Consider the following 7,021-nt stretch of genomic DNA (forward strand, 5'->3'; position numbering starts at 1 on the left):
CTAATACCTGTATTTTGGCTACACTTCATTCAAATCCTTCGGTCTGTGCAAATTCTATATTCGTCTATTGTGATCGATCCAAAGTTAGGGGGCAGTTGACCGTGTGGTGGCAGGCTGACATTAAGTGCTGCTAGTATTGTAAGAGGTGATATCAAATTCTCAAAGAACCTGGGAGCAGCAAAAACACTTTGGAGGGTATTTTGACAATGTTCAGCAGCTATACATGTGTAACTCTGTAGCCCATCTTGGAGCTTTGAACTCTGTGGTTCATTCATTCTGCATGCTTTGACATGCAATGAGCTCACAATATGTGTTTATGACAACAGCATTCTTCTAGCTGAGGACTGTGATCTCAAAGTTAAAATATTTTGACTTCACTGTATGATTAAACATCTTGAGAAAAAAACGCAGTTATACAGAACTATGGCAAGCCTTTAAAGTGTATTTCTCTCATAAAGATGAAGGTTACCCCTAGCATGTTGCCTCTGGTAACATGCTGAAAGGTTGCTATAGCAACCTCTGCTATGTAAATTAGCAAGAGCCTTATCACAAGATTTTCAGATTGTTGGATTTAGAAAGAAAAAAAATCAAGAGTAAGAGCTGAAGTGAAAAATAAGCTGGAGGAGCATCTAAAGGGACCGATTAGTAGTCAGTTGTGGTCCACTGCCAAGTAGATACTAAATGATTTGTTAAACTACTGCCCTAGTATGTCCATCATCTGTGAATAACTAATTTTCAACATGATTGTATTTTCCCCTTGCACAGTCTGTACTGGCAAAGGTGGTGGGACTTTGGGTGAGGAAGTTCCCCTTAAGGCTTAAAGCCATCTTAAATAATCCTCTTATGCTGCAGAAGAACAGTATCTCCAAATTTAAGACACTTTAGAAACTAAGAGACTAAATGTGGAATCTCGGAAGGGAACTACCTAATTCTAAGAGTACCCCAAAGTTGGGGAATCTCCTGAACATGTGAAAATCACTGGAAGGTCATTTTTAGCACTCTGTTCTGCTTACAGATTGCTGATTAAAATAGCAACGTGAATGCCAGGGGATTCATTTCCTAATCAGCTTCCCCATTTCAAAATGGAACATGAATTTCTGAATTTTCTGTGTCTGATCCAAAGTGCATTGAAAGGCACCTCCTGACCTTACTTGGTTTTGGACTAATCCCTAGCATATTTAGGGATGATCAGTTAGTTTACAAATAGTGAAGACCTACTGGGTCAGAGATCCCAAGCCTCATTAGTGTTTCACAGTGTAATTATTAGGTGTGCAGATGGCATACAGTAAAATGCCATATCCTTGTTTCCAGGAGAGAAAAAGACCAATCAGAAAGGATGATAAAACATAGGAAAAAAAGCAATTTTCTCTTTCTCTATAGTAAAAGCAATGTCTGTCGTTCCCCAATGGTAATTTCCCATGTTAGCTATCCCTGTAATTGACACCGGGATATTACACAACAGTAAATGCAATAGAACATGATTTTGACCCTTGTAGATGGGTTAGGAGGTGACCATGGCACCATGAGTAAAAGGATAGGTGACTCAAAGGACTCTCTGTTTGATAATATGTGGTCCTTTTAGAAAACATTTGAAAACTCCAATATTTAGATCATATTTAGAGAGCAGAATAGGATTTTTCCCAATAGAAAACATTTCAGATAGAAAGTTTATGCTGAACTTGCTCTTTGCCAAAAGTCTATTTTTTCATCCAAAATAGCCTCTTTAAAGGTATGCTACAGTGTATTTGCTGGAAATTAAAAAGGATGATGAAAAAAATCACGAGAGAGAGGAAAAATGAAATATAACACCAACTTTTCTTGTGAAATCATTTGAACAAAAACATGTCTTCAATGAGGACTGGAACATAAAATAAAAGCTTTGATGTGTGTATATCCATCTTAATGATGCATGAAAAATCACTCAGATACAGATTTGGGGGTTAGATCATGATAAGTGCTTGGTTGCTTTTTTCAGAGGATCTCATAGTGAATGATTTTTTTTTATTTGCTTTTTCCAGTATACATTCAGGTTTTGCCTACATGGTTTGTTGTTTTTCCCCTGAAATACAGTATGATTTAGACTATATACCAAGAAAACTGGGACTACTAGGACAAGTACAGGTAGTCATTCCAAACATATAACTTCACTGTAATATCTATTTTATTTCTTTCTATTTATTTTGTTTAACTTACATGTTTAAGCTCCTTGGTAGAAATATCTTTTCTGTTAAAAGAAAAGATTGTTTTATACCACCAAGGAGACTACTAGGAAGACAAAACTCAATATTCCTGATATTTTAAGATTAAAACAAAACAATAAAATCATCTGTTTGAACAGAAAGGCAAAAAAAAAAACCTGAAACTTTTTTTTCCCTTGCAGATCCTATTTAAATGAAATTTTCATCTTAAATAAAAGCTCTATCATCATTTATCTATTACTTAGTATTCTGCCCTTTGAAACCTTTGCTTCTTGTTTGTGACAGGACCTGAAGATGTCCACATCTCCACATGTCAATAATCTAATATATTTAGAGTCCAATCAATACAGATTTCATTAAATTTAATTTTGTCTTTTTCATTAAAAAGATGATCCAAAAGGTACTCTTTCATTCTGATTAGGCTTATCCTTTACTTCACCCAATTTGGTTAAGAAAAAGGAATCAGATGAGACTCTCCTGTCTGGTATCTGATGAGAAATTCTAATTTTTTCAGCCTACTGCTTTGGTTGTATACCACACTGTCATAATAAAGGAAAAAAGGGGAATAATCAAATGATAAAGCAGCTTTTGAGGAAGGAGGAAACAGAAAACATTCTGCTTATTTTCTGTTTGAAATGTAAAAACTAAGACAAGGACATTTTCAGTTAGGAACTTGGATAAAAAGGCAGGACAAAGAACTTAGATGCTTCAAATCTTGGTTAGGTGGCTTAAGTGATTTAAACAGTATTCATCATGGAGGTCTCTGGTATTGAGAAGAACAAGCCAGAAAAAATGGCAGGAAATGTTGGGGTGTCTGTTTTGCTGGTATCAGGATCAAAGTAACCAGACAGCAAGATGAGTAAAAGACTGGAGAAAGAACTATTGCTTTCAGATTTAATGTGGCCTTTTAGAAAAACACCAGCATATGGTGGAGTAGCATTACTCTACTGGTAAGAGCTGCCTCTGCTGCAAACCCCAGTACTGCCTATAAAAATATCTAGCTTGGCCACCCACACTGTCCTGATTCTCTTCTGATATCCCCCTCTTCCTAGCCTGGCAGCAGTGGCACAGGCAGATTGCTGTCTCTGCTGGCCCGGGGTGCCTGCGACGGCCGGGACAGACCGTGCAAGAAGCCGTCACCAGGCACAGTGAAAGGGCGTGCGAGTGCTCCTCACAGGGTGCTGACAGGGAGGCTGAAGCAGTGGTTGCAGATGACGTATTAGTTCCCGTCTTTCCTAGTAAAAACTCTTTGAGTATTATAGATGTGGCATAGCAGAGTGTCAGCAGACTCCCCATAAACCATGGAAATCACATTTCTGAACACATCAAACTATCTTTATGTTTCACTCAGCAGCAAATCAAGGATGCACACTTTCAAGGCAAGCACCAAAATCATATTTGTCCAGCTCTCTGACAACGTAGAGAACTGTCTTACCCTAAAGACAGCAAAACTCAGTTTTCTTTATGGTAAAGCAAAAGTGGACTCTTGAGAGCCTACCCTGGCACCCACCCTGGACAATTTATGCCAGACTCCCAGAGCACTGCTTTTCCAGGTAAACCTGGCCTGCTCCCAAGTGTCTAAACATGTTTTCCTACATTTCTGCATGCTCTGTTATACAGTTTTGGTGCCAGTCACACTGGAGCTCTGTCTTGGGGCAGGTTTTCGGCTTACTGGATTTCCCTTTAATATCAGAAGTCCCTGTAGGTTTTTTTCCTCTGTTCCCATATCCCCATCTGTGCCACTGCATACATTATCAGCTTATATCTGTGATAACTACACTGGATCTCATTAAAAAGTCAGGTAAAGAGAAAATCACGGCACATCGTAATGTAAATAAGCTAAACCAGGTTCTGACTACATCTCCACTGAGCGTCCTCTGTGCTGCTCAGGATATGCAATCAAGAGACGTTCTCAGCTAATTATTGAAAAGTCATAACTCTGAATTGCACATGGTGCCTCACTGAGCCAGAGCCCAGAGCAATCAAATAAAGATAGTGTTAATAAATGTAGTTCTAATTCTTGCTTCCATGCTACAAGAATACTTCCTGTCAGCTGTACATACTGCATGGTGCCAATCAATCTCCTTTTGCTTATGGCACCACAATCGATTTTGAATTAATGTGATCAGTGATCCTTTGCAGACTGGGCCCCGATACGTGAGTGTCTGTTGCTTATTTAGCCGAGGTCCTTATGCAGGAGGGGAAGAAGAGAGAGGTCAACACCATGCTCAGTTGATTTAAATATTAAACATTCTGTTCTGCTCGTTCATTACATCCTCTTCTCTGACTGGAAATCAATGGAGCTTTACTGCTGTGAAATGGGAAAGCTATCTCGACAAATCCCATCTTTTCTGTGTGCAATTCAATTAAAAGAGTACAATGAATTATACATAAATGGTGAACATGATGTTGGACATGTCATAGAGCTGCAGATGGGATCTGGTAGGTGACCTAGAGGTTCAGATCCTCTCAGACTCCAGCTCCACTGCTGATTATGATATCCAGCAGACCTTATTGCCAAGAGCAACAGCGCTCTCCTAGGATCTGGCCCGTGAAAGCCCTCCCTCTGTGTTCATAATTAATATGTGCTATATGTAACAGAATAACATGTAGGATTAACAGCTTTCTTTTTATATACATGATTGCCTTGTAATAATAGCTAGCAACTAAACAAAGCATTTGTTACTCTTGCCAGTAAAAGGGTAAAGCTGATAGCAAGGTATTATTTTCTCTCATTGTTTCTGCTTTGATAAGACAAAGATAATTTCTTGGTTTATATTCCAATTAAATGTCCCCTGACTTAACATACAAACTGAATGCTACCATCTTTATTTTTATACAGGTGCTGCAGAGAACTCCAAACCCAACCTGAGGTCTCACTCTGCTAAGTTAAATTCAAACATACAGTGTAGAATTGGTACTGGCACAAAGTGCCAATAGTCTCAACGGCAGGCAAGACAAGGAGAACCTGAAAGGAAGTGTTATCAACCCCTTGTTAGAGTTTGAAACCTGAGGCATAAAAACACTTGACCAAGATTTTACAGGGCCTTGCTTACACCCAGATATTCAAACCAGACAGAAGTTTCAGAATTATGGATTAAGTCTCTGCCTTAATCACAAGGTACCTCTAGTTCTCTACTGCTGTACGTTAATTGTTTTTGCATCTTTCTCTAGAAACCTAATTTGACTTAATTGAAATCACTCAAGGTTTGGAAAGATGCGTTAGCCTTTGAGTTCAGGCAACAAACAATGCAGGTAATTATAATCTCATCTGTCCAGGGCGACTGCTTGTGTGTGCTGATTCCAGATTTCAAATTATTTGTGTTACTTTTACGATAAACAGACCTATAAAAATAGCCAGAGCTAATCTTTGTGATATACGCGTGTTCTACCCCCAACATAATGGATCTCTGGACCTGATGAAGTTGGCAGGCATTCTTAGAGTAGAAGTAATAAATAATATGATATAAATTGGGCTATAGGCAAATAGAATCACATAAAGCATTGCTTTTTTTTTTCCAGGAGACTAACATTTCTCCTTCCATAACTCTGACTTCATAATGCATGTTATATAATTTGCTACATCAAACCACTTCTGCAGTAGAATGCCTAGCCCATGCTCTTAAAACAAGTTGTTTCATAGGGGAACAGTGCTCTCCAGTGATCAAAGAAATGAACTATTTGAGTCATAAAACAAGTAGTTATAGTCTCCTTTATTTTCTAAGCTTTACCTCCTTTTTTTTCCCATGGTTATTAGCAGGATTATCTTCTATGTATAATATTCACATTTTTGCTTACAGGATTTTTTTTCCTTTTCTTAATGAAATATGTCTTACAAGGCTAATTGTTTTATACACATAGTTATACTTGAAATTCCCACAGCTCTTTTTATTTTTAAACTGCTTTAAAACATACTTGAAAATACAGATTTGTGAAAACAAAAAACATTTCTTGGCTAAATCACATGAGTATTAGCAAACGTTTATTTGCAAAACTAGCGATCCTTTATGTCTGTGCAAATTATAAACCTATGACTCTAATTAATTATGAAAGTTATTGGAAGTATCCAGTGTAGTTTGTTTTATGTTTTACTGAGAAATAAATTCCTGGAGTATTTTCAGCTAAAGAACTAAAGAAAACCTTATACAATTTTTTGCTAATTGCAAATGCTTAAAATGTAAGAGGAAAAAGAAAAAGGCTATATCTTTGTTTTCACTGTTTTGTTGTCTCTTTGTAAGAGAAATGTTAAGAATGTGTTAGATCTTCATAGTTTTATGTCAGCACACTTCCACTCAAGCCAGTGGTGATATGGAACAGGACTCATCTCACCTAATTTTATCCATTTAAAAACTAGATTTCTGGTAGCCTCAGGCTCCTGCTATACCCAATGGAGAGAGAAAGGTACTACAACCCTTTTCTAAGACAGGTGAAATGAATTGTCTTCCAGAGATGACTGCTGGCTCCACTGAATACAGAATGAGCCTAGATTACTAGCTGAGATGGATGTCTAACCTGCAAATGACGATGACTTGGCGAGATGAGTTTACGCCATGCTGGTAGACATGAATCAAGATTCTAGCTTCTGGATCATCAAAACTTGTCAAGGGGAAAAAAAAAAAGTCTTTGCTAAAACCATATTCCAAAGCCACACCTTGTCAAATGTGGTTTCAACACTGAAACAGAATAAATCTGTTATTGTACTTTTTTGCTACATTTATGATCTCTATTGAGATTTAGTGATGCATGTCAGTATGCATGTGCTATCATGCGGTAGTAATAGTGATACAGCATTACAGCAGGGCAGCTCTGCAGTCACAGGGGAC

This window comes from Apteryx mantelli, chromosome 2, assembly GCF_036417845.1.
Source record: "Apteryx mantelli isolate bAptMan1 chromosome 2, bAptMan1.hap1, whole genome shotgun sequence".
NCBI lineage: Eukaryota > Metazoa > Chordata > Aves > Apterygiformes > Apterygidae > Apteryx > Apteryx mantelli.